Source organism: Suricata suricatta, chromosome 6, assembly GCF_006229205.1.
Source record: "Suricata suricatta isolate VVHF042 chromosome 6, meerkat_22Aug2017_6uvM2_HiC, whole genome shotgun sequence".
NCBI lineage: Eukaryota > Metazoa > Chordata > Mammalia > Carnivora > Herpestidae > Suricata > Suricata suricatta.
This window is the reverse complement of record NC_043705.1, coordinates 14660280-14677005: the sequence shown is the minus strand read 5'-3', so window position 1 is coordinate 14677005 and position 16726 is coordinate 14660280. Positions and strand designations below refer to the sequence as shown.

The window sequence follows — 16726 nt, the reverse complement described above, 5'->3', positions numbered from 1 at the left end:
TGCCACCAACAGTGTAAGAGGGTGCCCTTCTCTCCACACCCTCGCCAGCATCTATAGTCTCTTGATTTGTTCATTTTAGCCACTCTGACTGGCGTGAGGTGGTATCTCAGTGTGGTTTTGATTTGTGTTTCCCTGATGAGTGATGTCATCCTCTTTAAATGTTACTGAATTTAGAATAACTCTTTAAATTTCTCTTTAAGAAAAAGAATCTCTAACAAAAATACGGGATGTTCACTGTGGAAAATAGTATGGAATTTCCTCAAAAAGTTAAAAATAGAACTACCCCATGATCCAATGACCACATTATTGTGTTTACCCAAAAAATACATGTACCCCTATGTTTATAGCATTATTTACAAGAGCCAAATTATAGAGGCAGCCCAAGTATCCACCACTTGATGAAAAAGAAGGTGTGTGTGTGTGTGTGTGTGTGTGTGTGTGTGTGTGTGTGTATGAAGTGGCCTGTATATAAATATTATTCAGCCATAAAAAAGAATGAAATCTTGCCCTTTGCAATGACATTGATAGAGCTTGAGAGTGTTATGCTAAGTGAAATAAGTCAGAGAAAGACAAACGCCATATGATTTTACTCATATGTGGAAATTAAGAAACAAAACAAATGAAAAAGGAGAAAGAAAGACAAATTAAGAAACAGACTCTTGGGGCTCCTGGGTGGCTTAGTTGATTAAGTGCCAACTTCAGCTCAGGTCATGATCTCACGCAGTTCGTGAGTTTGAGCCCTGCATTGGGCTCTGTGCGGACAGTTCAGAGCCTCGAACCTACTTTGGATTCTGTCTCCCTCTCTCTCTGCCCATCCCTGGCTCACATCCTGTCTCTGTCTCTCTCCCTCCCTTTCTCTCTCTGTCTCTCTCTCTCAAAACTAAATAAACATTAAAAATTAAAAAAGATAAAAGAAAATAAACAGACTCTTAACTATAAAGAACAAATTGCTGGTTACCAGAAGGGAGGTGGATGTGGGGATGGGTTAAAAAGATGATGGGGATTAAAAAGTGCACTTGTCATGATGAGCACTGGGTGATGTATAGAAGTATTGAATCATTATACCATACACTTAAAATAATATAGCAGTGTATGTTAACCATGCTAGAAATAAAACACAATTTTTTAAAAACAGGGAAAACTTTTAAGAAAAGAGGCTGTTGCTGATTACATTGTTTTTACTCCTGGACTTTCTTCACATAACTGAAAAGAAAATGTAGAGCAATTTATTGCTGAAGTGATCACTGCTTCTGTCTCTGCTAGGAACTGGCTGTTCCTCAGTCTTTATAGTTGCCTCTCCTACAAAGGTCAGCCTCAATTAAGGATTTGCTTTTTCAGGAAAAAGTACTAAGCATCAAAGGCATGTGCCAACTTTGTGAACTGGCACTTATGCAAAATTTTGAGCCTCCGCTTCCTCATCCTAGGTAGGGATGACAATATCATATAGAGTGATATTAAAGATTGATGGTGATAATATAAGCAATGCCTAGTAGTTTCGAAGTGACAAAATCTGACATTACTTGACCATTTCTTATAAGCCAGGTCTTATGATGAACACTCTGCCACATCCTCACAGTTAATCCTCATAACTGCCTTGGAATATTTTCCATTATCCTCATTTCCTAAGTGTGAAAACTGAGACAGAGAGGGTTTTTGTTTTCCAGATGTAAAATCTTAAAGTATTTCCTAAGAAACTTTGTAAATGAGAAACTTAGGGGAACCCAAGTGCCCAAAGAAAGGAACACCTAAACACATAATGATGTAATTGCATGACATTTAATAGATACTGAGAAAAAAATGTATCTACTATTTAAAGTACTTCAAGGGGTGCCTGGATGGCTCAGTTGGTTGAACTGACTCTTGATTTTGGCTCAGGTCATGATCTCACAGTTGTGAGATAAAGTCCCATGTTGGGCTCCACACTGAGCATGGAACCTGCTTAGGATTCTCTTTCTCTCTTCCTCTGCTCCTCCCCTGCTCATGTGCATGGGCGCTCTATCTCTCAAAAATAAGTAAGAAAGTAAATAAATAAATAAATAAATAAACGTATAAATCTAAAGTACTTCTAAAGGCTGAAAAAAATATGCCAAGATGTTATCAGTGTGATTCCTTTTGGGTAGGATTAAGTTATATCTCTTCCAATTTCTTTGTATTATAGACTTTTCTATAAGGAATGTGGAAAGGTAATTTAATATTTAAAGTGATGTTATACTATATATAGGATCAATTCTCAAAAATCAACAGCTTTCTCATACAATACTACTAACTAATTAGTAAAAGTAGTAGAAAAAATAAATATTCACAATTGCAACAAACTCAAAAGTACCTAGGAAAGAACCCTAATATCAAAAATTATAAAACATTTCTGATTGATCTAAAAGAAGGTCTGAAGAAAGCTATGCATATTCTTTGATAGATAGGTTCAACACTATAAAGATTCAAATTCTTCCTGAAATTAATATATAAAGTCCATATGATTCCTCTTAAAACCTCAATAAGACACTTGCAGTGTGGAAATGGCAAAGCAGAGTTAGAAGTCTCTCAGAAGTCATAAAAGAGGAGAGTAAGATCAAAATCAGAAACAAAGTCCATATTAGACAAAGTTGAGGTAGCTGAAGGCTGAGCCCACAAGATAAAATTGAAAGGGACACCAACAGAAATTAGAAATTAAATAGAGGTTAAAGAGAAAGTAAAAAAAAAGACCCCTTGAACATAGACGAAAGCACCTTCTCCAGACAGAGTGGTACAACCATAATCTTGTGGGAAATTTGTACAAATAACTTCTTGAGACCTGATTTGTCCAAGGGGCATAGGAGAAGGAAATGAACAGAAAAATATACAGATGAGCCATATTTACACAAAGAATTCTGTGTTGGAAGCAGGGAGAGAAGAGAGAATTGGCATTGAGAATTGATGTACTGTTCCCAATTTCAGTAACCTGGGGATAAGTAAAGGATATCCTTGACACTCATGATTTGGGTATACAAAGAACTCCATGATATATAAAGAACTCCATTTATGGGTTAAAATATATCTTACAAATATATTTGCATAAATGTGAAATGTCACATAAATAAGATAGTTTGGTGTGGATATGTTTATAATAGGAAAAGATTGCAAATGATCTCAATATCTCTCAATAGAGGAAAGATTGAATAAACAATGGAATAATATGCAAATAAGAAACATGTTTTCTATATGTTGATATAGAGATTTCTTTTCTTCTTTTTAAATTTTTTTTTATTTTGAGGAGAGAGAGAGAGAGAGAGAGAGAGAGAGAGAGAGAGAGAGAGTTCCAAGCAAGCTCTACACCATCAGCTTAGAATCATACATAGGGCTCGATCTTACAAACTGTGGAATCAAGACCTGTGCTGGGGGCACCTGGGTGGCTCAGTCAGTTAAGTGTCTGACTTGATTTTGGTTCAGGTAATGATCTCATGGTTCAGGAGTTCGAGCCCTGAACTGACTCTGTGCTGACAGTAGGGAGCCTACTTGGGATTGTCTCTCTACCCATTCCCCTGCTTGCTTTCTCCCTCTCTCTATCTCTCTCTCTCTCTGACTCTCAAAATAAATAAATAAATAAATAATTTTTTTAAAAAAACCAGATTTGAAATCAAGAGTCAGATGCTTAACCAACTGAGCCACCCATACATCCCTAGAATTTTCTCTTAATTATACTGTTTAGTGAAAACAGCACAGAACAACGTAGTTCTTATAATTGTACATAAAACATGCTATATTACATACTATATAAGTGTATACCATATGTATTTTACATATTACTATATAAATTATGTGTTATAGTTTATAATCATATTATTATACTATGGTATATATCATGTAATATTATATAATTCTACATCTTACATTTGCATGAATAAAAGGAAATGTGTTTGCATATTTATATCTATAGATAAAATCTCTAGAATGAAACAAAAAACCTAATCATACTGTTTACCTCAGTGGAAAGAATTATAAAAATCAGATTGAAGAGAAGGAGAGTAAAAAAGAGAGTCTTTATGGTATGCACTTTTATGCCTCTTAAATTGTACTCTGTGAGACAGAAACATGGTCTAAATAAATACATAAATATAATGTTGAAGTGAGTGCTCAGTAGGATTTGTCATGGAATTGATAAAGTGAAAACAAACATGCATGTACAGCTTGTTGTATGTGCTTAATAAATAATTGCTGAACAAATAGCCAAAGTAATTTTGAAAAAGTACCACAATGTTTAACATAAAACAGTTCTCTACCTTATCAGTTATCAAAAAAATAAAGAGTCTGGTACTGATGAAGGAATAAGCAAATTGACCATCAGAACAGATTAAGTCCAGAATTAGACCTATATGTGTGTGAAATTTTACAGTCTAATTTAAATAGTACAATGTCAAATCCGGGGGCGGGGGGGAAGCTATTCAATAAATGGTTTTGGACATTTTTTTACCTGTTTGAAAAAAATATTATATTGCTACCTCATATCACAACCAAAAATAAATTCCTGGCAGTTTAAAGAAGAAAGTAGAGGGGCGACCAGGTGACCCCTCAGTTGAGCATCCAACTTTTCATTTCAACTCAGGTTATGATCTCATGGTTTGTGGGTTTGAGCCCCACATCAAGGCTCTGTGCTGATGGTGCAGAACCTGCTTGAGATTCTCTCTCTCCCACTCTCTCTCTGCCCCTCCCCAACTCGCTCTTGCTCTCTCTTTGTCTCTCAAAGATAAATAAATGAACAGAAAAAAAATTCCCATAAATCAATTTAAAAGAGAAATAATAAAATTGGCAGTAATCCTCAGAAAAGAAAACCCAAATAAACATTTTAAAGACTGCTTTATTTCACTAGTAAAAGAAATTCAAGTTAAAAGATAGATACAACTTTTTACCCATCAAGTTGTTATAAAGTTCAGTAATATTATCTGTGGGCAGGCAAGAATATGAGCAACAACTACACATAAATTGCTAAAGGACATAGAGTATGATAATAGTAGTTACCCTTAGAGAAAGGTTTAGAATTGGGTGAGTTATTAGGGTCAAAAAAGGACTCTAGCTTGACCTGTAATATTTGAATTTTTGACAAGAATGCCTTTGTGCATTTCTTGAATGTAAATAAAGATTGTCACATAAGCAGTAACTAACATATCTGGCATATATTTTCTTTTTCAGCTTGCTTTGTAGTATAATATCTTAAAAATGTACCAGCAACAACTAAGAATTTTTCAAGTAAAAGTAAGAAATTCATAGTTTTAAACTTTTTTTACATAAAAGTAACACTGCATGCTATCTCAATGTCACGTCTGGCGTGTTGTATGGGATCTCTGTTGCCAGAGCTACCTGGCCATACACGCTACAGTCATGGCACTTAGAGCAGACTGAGAGTCCCGTCCTCAGGCATGACAGTAAGCTTCACAGAGTGACAGCACAGAAGGCAGTGAGGCTTGAGAGAAAGGGTGATTAAAAGGAGAACAGTAACAGTAGACCAAAGGAGGAACAAAGAGATGAAAGGAATAATGGGAAAATGTCAAGCTAAAGAAGAAAAGATAAAGAGATGTGGTAAAGTAGAGAAAAATAAAGGAGGAAAATGTTAGACCATCAGAAATGTTATTTCCCAGAATAGACAAAAAATAAGAAAACAATGACAATGCAATAGAGAGCAAGGAACACATTCATGATGAGAAAGAGAGAACACAGATGATAAGAGGAAGGGATCAGGGGAAAGGCAACAACAAAAATGGGATGAGGAACAGAAACTGAAGGAGCACCTGAGTGAAGTGGGCAGCCAGGCATAGGGGCAGAGCTCTCCTATTATCAATACCACAGTGAGCTCTCTGGCTTCTGGGACTCTAGGGACTATGAGAGCCTAGCATCACTCAGTCTTTCATCCTGTTAGGAAAGTGGAGCAGACCACTTTGCCTGAAAACCTCTCTGCCTCTCTTTCAAGTCCTTCCCCATCAAAGTCTTCTCATGGCAGCTCCTGGCTCTTTGGGCACCAGAAATAGGTGCTTCCAATATGCACAGAATCAATAGTCATGGCCTGACCCTTCCTAGTCTCTCCACTGATGCAAATTTCTCCCCTAAAGTCTTACCAAGTGGCCATAATACATATTGTTTCAGTTGTGCAGTATTGAAGATATTTAATAGTAAGAAGGTCATCCTGAACCCCCCAGATCAGATGTTTCAAAGCCCTATGCTGTATGTAAGAAATCATAAAGAGATTCATGGGAAATTGTGTTAGGGAGTTCTGCATCAGAAAGTAGTTGGATTCATGGCACAGCCATAAAATGAAAGGAAATTGCAGGCAGGAAGAAAAAAGAGCAAAAACACCAAGGAATCTTTTCAAAATAACAGCAGAGCACTGAGTTCCTTCAAGAAGATGGGGTATGGGAGAAAATATCCAAACAGAAAAATATATACACGGTGTGGAGAAGCAGCAAGCAGAAACTTTTTCATAAGAGTTAGAAATATAGGCATATGAAGGTGGATCAGCAGGAGATGACTTCAACACTTATTCAAAAATCTAACAGTCAGATGCCATCAGGAAAAGATAGCTTTCCCAATACCATTTCAGAAGGTCTAGCCATTGTCACATCTTCTCTAGACTTGAAAAGACAAAACAGTCCCCATCCTTCCTAAAACCTGTGGGAAAACCCTGAGGAATTCATTTCCTCTCCTGGGGCTCAGTCTCCCAAGCAGTAATGTGACAGGTTAGATGAAACAACCCTCAAGTTATCTCCAGTTCTACCCACAGAATAAAGAATTAGGAGGCCAAAAAAAAAAAAAAATCCAGAAACAAAACCTAACCACACAAGAGGTCTCTACCTCAACAGAAATGTAATCAGGTGAATGGTAAAGGTAGTGGTGGGGTGAAAAAAAAACATTTTAAGCATTTGATAACAGAAAGGCGAAATACAAGATACATAGAGGAGGAATCTTACCTTGAAACAATGTAATCAATGATGCCAGGAAAGGCCTCGGAGTGAGGAGGGCAGATCAGGGGTCTGGAGTCCTATGTCCTTGGAAAACAGACTTCACAAAGGGAGGGCTTCTCTAATCAGTTGGATCTGCACAATCATATTTCCTTGGAATCCAGGGGACCTCCATGTCCTTGGAAGGAAATGGAACTGAAATGGAAGCAGAAGGGACTTAGTAAACGTAGAGAAGAAAACTTCCAGAAGAAAAACTTATGTGGTCAGAACTCCTCTAGAACCTCCTCCTATCCTGAGAAAATGAGAGTTGACTGAGATACTTGGGCCACATCTCATCCACAGGCAGGAAATGTCTGATTCTTTCTAGCAAACTGTGGAAAAGTTTTGAAAAAATGCATTAAGATTAGTAAAAATGGGAAAAAATGGGTTCTGAAAGAAAGAATGCAAAAAACTCTGGAAGAGTAAGATTCATGCTAAAATCCTAGAAGAATTTTTGGGGTTAAGAAAAAGGCTTCCAGAACAATTATAATACAGAGAGATCATATAACCCTCATCCATAAGAACAGGATGGAGAGGGCTGGACCAGGATGGGAAGAGACCCTGGGAGCCAGCAAGAAGCCTCTCACCTGTGCAAAAGATCCTTTGTTGGGCCAGGTCAAGTGCCAAGCTAATAGGTTTTATTCCCTCACTCCTCACTGTTACCCATTGTTCTCCCCTTTTCTGTGACTAAGGAAAGTTGCTTCTGTTTCCACAAATCCTTAGAGATCACATCTCTGTCCCCAGTCTCTGGCAATTAAGCCTCCCTGGGAAAGGAGCCTCCTGCAAAACTCTCTGCTCATCTCAGCTACACCAACAAACAAACTGTCTCCCAGGAGGAGAAGAGAAAAAATGGGGAGGAAAAGTGGAAAAATGGATCGACCTAATTGGCCCTCCTTCCTTTCCAAAATGGAATGGAAAACATTGGCTTCTGTTCTGTGTTGTGTCCCACTTTTAAATGTCCCCTAAATACTGTATGTAAGCAAACGGCATCTTCTAGAGACTTCCAGACCGTCACCCCTCTACATCTTTCTTCCTCCTCACGGGACCTCATCCTAATGAGGAGAGAACCATCCGAGATCACATTGACCATTCTGATCTCAGAACTCAATTCCACTGGAATTCAAAGTAGTCTCCAAGAGGTCAAGGATTCAACAAACACTCTGCTAAAAGTTCATCTGTCCCTGGCACTAACAACCTCCTACTACTCTCCTGTCAGCTCCTTCCCCCCTGACTTCTCCTCTACTAAGAAACTCACATAAATAAAGGTAGCATAGCACACATTTGACCTTGAAGTCAGACAGAGCTGGGTGGGAATCTTATGTAGACTTGACCTTGGGCAAAAGACTAATCTGAACCCGTTTCCTCATGTGTAATGAGAATGATGGTGTTTCCTAAAAAATATTTGTTGTAAGCATTAAATTGAATAAAATATCTAAAGTGTTCTCCTTATTACAAGTTCTAAGAATTGTAGTAACTAGTGTCACTGCCCTCCCATATCTCGAAAGCTCAAAAGCAGATACAAAAATACAGACTTTACAAAGATAGATAAAACTCACTTAACAAATAACTAAAGCCTAAAGATTCATTACTTAATTAATTAACTATACAAATAAATAAAGCAAGAAAACAAATTCTAAGAAGGATAAATCTTATTTACAGGTTCACTACATAATATTCAAAATGTTCAGGATTTTGTGTAAAATTATAAAGCACAAAAAAAGAATTAAAAAGTGTAAGGAAAAAGTCAATAAAGTTAATGAAAAGTCAATTCAGAGTATCAGGTATAAGGAGCAAAAGAAAAAGAATTAAGTATATGGCAATGAGAAAGAATGAAATCCTGCCATTTGCAGCAATTGTGGATAGAACTGGAGGGTATTATACTAAGTGAAAAAAAGTCAGTCAGAGAAAGACAAATATAATATGTTTTCCACTCATATGGGGAAAGGGCAAGGGGGAAATAGTTACAGAGAGGGAGGGAGGCAAACCATAAGAGGCTCTTAAATACAGAGAAAAAATGGAGGGGGGAGCAGGGGAGAATGGGAAATGGGAGATGGACTTTGAAGAGGGCACTTGTTGGAATGAGCACTGGGTGTTGTATGTAAGCAATGAATCCCGGGAATCTACTGCCAAAACAAAGAACACACTGTATACATTATGTTAGCCAATTTGACAATAAATTATATTTAACCAAAAAGAACTAATTGTAATGAATACAGCCTAAGAGAACTGTGGGATACTATTAAGCAAAGCAACATAGATATCTGGAAATTTAAGAAAGAGAGAATAAAGGTTCAATAAGGATATCTTAAAAAATAATTGTTGAGGGGCACCTGAGTGGCTCAGTCAGTTAAGCGTCTGACTTCAATTCAGGTCATGATCTCCTGGTCCATGATTTCAAGCTCCACATCAGGCTCTGTGCTGACAGCTCAGAGCCTGTAGCCTGTTTCAGAATCTGTGTCTTCCTCTCTCTCTGCCCCTTCACTGCTCATGTTCTGTCTCTCTCTCTCAAAAAAAAATTAAATTAAATTGAAATATTTTTTAAAATTAAAAAAATGAAAATAATTGGTGAAAACCTCTCAAACTTGGAAAACATGAATCAATATTTTTAAATTCAGTGAACCATTGCATGCATACATTACAGAGACCATTATATGCAAATTCTTGGTAGTCAAGAATGAAGAGAGAATCTTAAAAACTGTAAGAGAGAAACAACTCATAATATGCATAGGCACAATAGATCAATATCAAATTTATCATCAGAAACCATGAGACCAAAATGGAGTACACTGACCAATATAAACCACTGAAAGTAATTGAGCATCCCACTCTTTTTTTGTTATTTAAATAATTTATTACCAAGTTGGTTTCCATATAAAACCCAGTGCTCTTGCCTACAAGTGCCCCGCTCCACGACCATCACGCCCTTCCCCTTCCCCCCTCCCTCCTCAGCCCTCAGTTTGTTCTCAGCATTCAAAAGTCTGTCATGATTTGCCTCACTCCCTCTTGCTAAGTCTTCCCACCCTTTCCCCTTCTGTGGTCCTCTATTAGGTTTCTCCTGCTAGACCTATGAGTGAAAGCATATGGTATCTTTCATTCTCTGCCTGACTTATTTTGCTTAGCATGACTCCCTACAGGTCCGTCCATTTTGCTACAAATGGCCACATTTCATTCTTTCTCATTGCCATATAGTATTCCATTATATATATATACCACATCTTCTCAATCCATTCATCAGGTGATGGACATTTAGGCTCTTTCCATGATTTGGCGATTGTTCAAACTGCAGCTATGAACATTGGGGTACATGTGCCCCTATGCATCAGCACTTCTGGATCCCTTGGATATATCCTAAGCAGTGCAATTGCTGAGTCATAGGGGAGTTTCACTGACAGTTTTTTGAGGAGCCTCCACACTGTTTTCCAGAGTGGCTGTACCACTTTACATTCCCATCAACAGTGTAGGAGGGTGCCCGTGTCTCCACATTCTCGCCAGCATCTATAGTCTCTTGATTTGTTCATTTTAGCCACTCTGACCGGTGTGAGGTGGTATCTCAGTGTGGTTTTGATTTGTATTTCCCTGATGCTGAGTGATGCTGAGCATAGTTTCATGTGTCTATTGGCCATCTGGATGTCCTCTTTGGAAAAGTGTCTGTTTATGCCTTCTACTCATTTCTTCACTGGATTATTCATTTTTCAGGAATGGAGTTTAGTGAGTTCCTTGTAGATTTTGGATAGTAGCCCTTTATCTGATATGCCATTTGCCACTATCTTTTCCCATTCTGTTGGTTGCCTATTAGTTTTTTTTATTGTTTCCTTTGCCTTGCAGAAGGTTTTTTATCTTGATGAGGTCCCAATAGTTCATTTTTGTTCTTGACTCCCTTGTCTTTAGGGATGTGTCAAGTAGGAAATTGCTATGATTGAGGTCAAGAAGGCTATTTTCTGCTTTCTCCTCTAGGGTTTTTATGGTTTCCTGTCTCACATTCAGGTCCTTTATCCATTTTGAGTTTATTTCTGTGAATGGTGTAAGAAAGTGATCTAGTTTCATTCTTCTACATGTTGCTATCCAGCTCTCCCAGCACCACCTGGTAAAGAGGTTGTCTTTTTTCCATTGGATACTCTTCCCTGTTTTGTCAAAGATTCATTGGCCATACACTTGTGGGTCCATGTCTGAGCTCTCTATCTGTTCCATTGATCTATGTGTCTGTTTTTGTGCCAATACCATACTGTCTTGATAATGACAGCTTTGTAGTCGAGGCTAAAGTCTGGGATTGTGATGCCTCCCGTTTTAGTTTTCTTCCTTAATATTACTTTGGCTATTCGGGGTCTTTTGTGGTTCCATACGAATTTTAAGATAGTTTGTTCTAGCTTTGAGAAGAATGCTGGTGCAATTTTTATGGGGATTGCATTGAATGTGTAAATCGCTTTCAATAATGATGACATTTTTTAAATGTTTATTTTTCTGATCCATAAGCACAGAATGTTTTTCCATTACTTTGTGTCTTCTTCAATTTCCTTCATAAGTTTTCTATAGTTTTCAGCATACATGTCTTTTACATCTTTGGTTAGGTTTATTCTTAGCTATTTTATGGTTTTTCATGCAATTGTGAATGGGATCTGTTTCTAGATTTCTCTTGCTGTTGCTTCATTTTTGGTGTATAAGAATGCTACCGATTTCTGTATGTTGATTCTGTAGCCTGTGATGTTACTGAATTCATGGATCAGTTCTAGAAGGCTTCCAGGGGAGTCGATCAGGTTTTCCACGTAGAGTATCATGTCATGTGCGAAAAGTGAAAGTTTGACTTCTTCTTTGCCAATTCTGATGCCTTTTATTTCCTGTTGTTGCTGATTGCTGATGCTAGGACTTCCAACCCCGTGTTACACAATAGTATTGAGAGTGGACATCACTATCGTGTCCCTGATTTCAGGGAGGAAAGCTCTCAGTGTTTACCCATTAGGGATAACATTAGCTGTGGGCTTTTCATAAATGGCTTCTATAATGTTTAAGTAAGTTCCTTCTATCCCAATTTTCTCAAGGGTTTTTAAATTAGAAGGGATGTTGTATTTTGTCAAAAGATTTTTCTGCATCTATCATCAGGATCGTATGGTTTTTATCTTTTCTTATGCTAATGTGATGTATCACATTGATGGATTTGCGAATATTGAACCAGCCTTGTAACCCAGGAATGAATCACACTTGATCATAATGGATAATTCTTTTTATTTGCTGTTGAATTTGATTTGCTAGTATCTTGTTGAGTATTTTTGCATCCGTATTCATTAAGTATATTGGCCTGTAGTTCTCTTTTTTTTTGTTTTGTTTTTATTTTTGTTGTTGTTGTTGTTGTTGTTGGATCTCTATCTGGCTTAGGAATCAAAGTGATATGTGCTACGGAGAAGAAGTTCAGAAGTTTTTTCCATTTCTATTTTTGGAATAACTTGAGAAGGATCAGTGTTAACTCTGCTTTAAATGTCTGGAGTACCATATGGCAATGAGGAAGAATGAAATATGGCCATTTGTAGCAAAGTGGATGGACCTTGAGGGTGTCATGCTAAGCGAAATAAGTCAGGCAGAGAAGGATAGATACCATATGTTTGCATTCATAGGTCTAACGGGAGAGACCTGGCAGGGGACCATGGGGAGAGGAAGGGGGAAAGAGAGTGTGGAAGAGTGAGGGACACAGATCAAGGGAGACTACTGAATACTGGAGAGGAACCATGGACTGAAGGGGGAAGGGGAGGGATAGAGGGGGTGATGGTCATGGTGGGGGGTACTTGTGGGGAGAAGCACTGGGTGTTATATGGAAACCAATTTGACAATAAACTATTTTTAAAAATCACCAGAAAAAAAAATAAATGTCTCGTAGAATTCCCCTGGGAATCCATCCAGCCCTGGGCTTTTATTTGTTGGGAAATATTTGATAACAGATTCGATTTCTTCATTGGTTATGGGTCTGTTCAGATTTTCTATCTCTTCCCGTTTGAATTTTGGTAATGCATGTGCGTTTAAGAATGTGTCCATTTCTTCTAGATTGTCTAGTGTGTTGGCATATAATTTTTCATGGTAATCTCTAATGATCGCTTGTATTTCTGAGAGATCAGTTGTAATGAATCCATTTTCCTTCATTATTTTGTCTATTTGAATGTTCTCTCTCTCTCTCTCTCTCTCTCTCTCTCTCTCTCTCTCTCTCTCTCTCTCTCTCTTTGAGGAGCCTAGCTAGAGGTTTATCAATTTTGTTTATTTTTTTCAAAAAACCAACTCTTGGATTCATTGATCTGTTCATTTGTGGGGTTTTTTTTTTTTTGATTCTATATTATTTATTTCTACCCTGATCTTTATTACTTCTATTCTTCTGGGTTTGTCGTGCTCTTGCTGCTCCCTTTCTAGTTTCCTTAGGTGCTCGGTTAGATTTTGAGTTTTGCTTTTTCTAGTTTGTTGAAATAGGCCTGGATTGCAATATACTTTCCTCTTAGGACTGCCTTTGCTGGGTCCCAGAGAGTTTGGATTGTGGTATTTTCATTTTCATTTGTTTCCATATATTTTTTAATTTCCTCTCTAATTGCCTGATTCACCCAATCATTCTTCATTAGGGTAGCTTTTAACCTCCACATTTTTGGAGGTTTTCCAGACTTCTTCCTGTGGTTGATTTCGAGTTTCATAGCATTGTGATCTGAAAGTGTGCATGGTATGATCTCAATTCTTTTGTATTTATGGAAGGCTGTTTTATGACTTAGTATGTGATCAGTCTTGGAGAATATGTCATGTGCACTCGAGAAGAAAGTGAATTTCCTAGCTTCAGGATGCAGAGTTCTAAATGTATCTATTAATTTTATTTGTTCCAGTGTGTCGTTCAGGTCCATTGTTTCTTTAGTGATTTTCTGTCTGGTTGACCTATGCATTATTGTAAGTGGGGTATTAAAGTCCTCTGCAATTAGCACATTCTTATCAATAAGATTGTTTCTGTTTGTGTTTAGTTGTTTTATGTATTTGGGTGTTCCTGATCGGCGCATAGATGTTTATAATTGTTAGCTCTTCCTGATGTAAAGACCCTGTAATTATTATACAATGTCTTTCTTGATCCTTTCTTACTCCCTTTACTTTAAAGTCCAGTTTGTCCAATATAAGTATGGCTACTCCAGCTTTCTTTTGGCTTCCAGTCACATGGTAGATATTTCTCCATCCCCTTACTTTCAATCTGAGGGTGTCTTCAGGTCTAAGGTGAGTCTCTTGTAGACAGCAAATAGATGAATTCTGGTTTTTTTTCATTCTGCAACCATGTGTCATTTGCTTGGAGCATTCAGTCCATTTACATTCGGTGTTATTATTGAAAAATGTGGGTTTAGATTCATTGTGTTCTCTGTAGGGTTCATGTTTGTATTGATGTCTCTGGTGTCTTATATTCCTTGTTACCTTTCTCTTATAGAGCTCCTCTTAGGATTTCTTGTAGGGCTGGTTTGGTGGAGATGAATTCTCTCAACTTTTGTTTATTTGGGAATACCTTTATATCTCTTTCTATTTTGAATGACAGGCTCTCCGGATAAAGAATTCTTGGTTGCATATTTTTCCTGTTCATCACATTGAAGATTTCCTGCCATTCCTTTCTGGCATGCCAACTTTCATTAGCTAGGTCTGTAACCACTTTGATAGGTTTCCCTTTGTATGTTAGGGCCCTTTTATCTCTAGCTGCTTTCCGAATTCTCTCTTTATAATTGCCAGTTTCACTATGATATGTTGTGCTGAAGGTCGGTTCAGGTTACATCTTAGGGGAGTCCGATATGCCTCTTTAATTTCAGTTTATTTCTCTTTCCCCATATGGGAGAAATTTTTGTGTATAATTTGATCCCAGCACCCCTTCAGAATCTCTTTCTCTTTCTTCCTCTTCAGGAACTCCTATGATATGGATATTGTTCTGTTTGATTGTATCACTTAGATCTTAAATTTTCCTTTCATGCTCTTGTATCAATTTCTCTCTCTCTTACTCTACTTCCTCCTTTGCTATAACTGTGTCTTCTAATTCACCAATTCTCCTCTCTGCTTCTTCAATCCGTGCAGTAGCAACCTCCATTTTATTATTCTCCTCATTTATAGTTTTTTAAACTAATCACAGCTATTTTGTTTTTTGGTTTTTGGGTTTTTTTTAATAGTTTGTGTCAAATTGGTTTCCATACAACACCTAGTGCTCTTCCCCACAAGTGCCCTCCTTCATCACCACCACCTCTTTCCCCCCCTCCCCCTTCCCTTTCAACCCTCAGTTCATTTTCATTATTCAATGGTCTCTCAAGTTTTGCGTCCCTCTCTCTCCCTAACTCTTTTTCCCTCTTCCCCTCCCCCTGGTCCTCCATTAGGTTTCTCTGTACTCCTATTAGACCTGTGAGTGCAAACATATGGTATCTGTCCTTCTCCGCCTGACTTATTTCGCTTAGCATGACACCCTTGAGGTCCATCCACTTCCCTACAAATGGCCACATTTCATTCTTTCTCATTGCCATGTAATACTCCATTGTATTTATACTACATCTTCTTGATCCATTCATCAGGTGATGGACATTTAGGCTCTTTCCATGTTTTGGCTATAGTTAACAATGCTGCTATGAACATTGGGGTACATGTGCTCTCATGCATCGGTACTTCTGTATCCCTTGGGTAAATCCCTAGCAGTGCTATTGCTGGGTCATAAGGGAGTTCTATGGATAGTTTTTTGAGGAACCTCCACACTGTTTTCCAGAGCGGTTGCACCAGTTTACATTCCCACCAGCAGTGTAGGAGGGTGCCTGTCTCTCCACACCCTCGCCAGCATCTATAGTCTCTTGATATGTTCATTTTAGCCACTCTGACCAGCATGAGGTGGTATCTCAGTGTGGTTTTGATTTGTGTTTCCCTGATGGTGAGTGATGTTGAGCATCGTTTCATGTATCTATAGGCTATCTGGATGTCCTCTTTAGAGAAGTGCCTGTTCATGTTTTCTGCACACTTCTTCACTGGGTTATTTGTTTTTTGGGTGTGGAGTTTCATCACAGCTATTTTGAAGGTTCCTATTCTTTGTATCAATATCTTCTCTGACAGCCTTTGTATCAATATCTTCTCTACCCACTCTTGATTTTGGCTCGGGTTATGATCTCTATGTTTGTGGGACTGAACTTCCATGATATCCTCCACACTGACAGCAAGGGAACCTACTTGAGATTCCCGCCCTCTCTCTGTTTTTCCGCTACTGTGATTGCGCTGTCTCTCTCTTTGTCTAAAAATAAATACATAAATTTTAGAAAGCAAATAAATAAAAACTTAAAAATGGGGAAATGGGAATAAAAGGTAAAGGGTCCCAGTTATAAACTAAATAAGACATAGGGAGGTAATGTACGGCATATGGAATGTAGTTAATAATATGTAACAACTTGATATTGGGACAACTAGTAGCTAGATTTATTATAGTGATCACGTCACAATGTATATAAATGTTGAATCATTACGCTGTATACCTAAAGCTATTATAATATTGTATATTAACTACAGTTCAATAAAAAGTTTAAAATTACACTGTTAACATAGAATATCTGACATGGCCTAGGATCCCAGGTAAACAAAGACTCATGTATCAGGCAGAACATTGAAATATGTTAGAGATTTCATTCTTTCTCATTGCCAAGTAGTATTCCATTGTATATGTAAACCACATCTTCTTTATCCATTCATCAATTAATGGACATTTAAGCTCTTTCTATAGTTTGGCTTTTGTGGAAAGCATTGCTATAAACATTGGGGTACACGTG

General features: G+C 37.7%; 1 protein-coding gene across 1 annotated transcript in view; it reads right to left on the bottom strand.

Moving 5' to 3' along the window:
• Positions 1 to 16726, bottom strand: part of LOC115293357 (olfactory receptor 2T33-like) — a 42637-nt gene that overhangs the window by 590 nt on the left and 25321 nt on the right. The window lies entirely within an intron of this gene.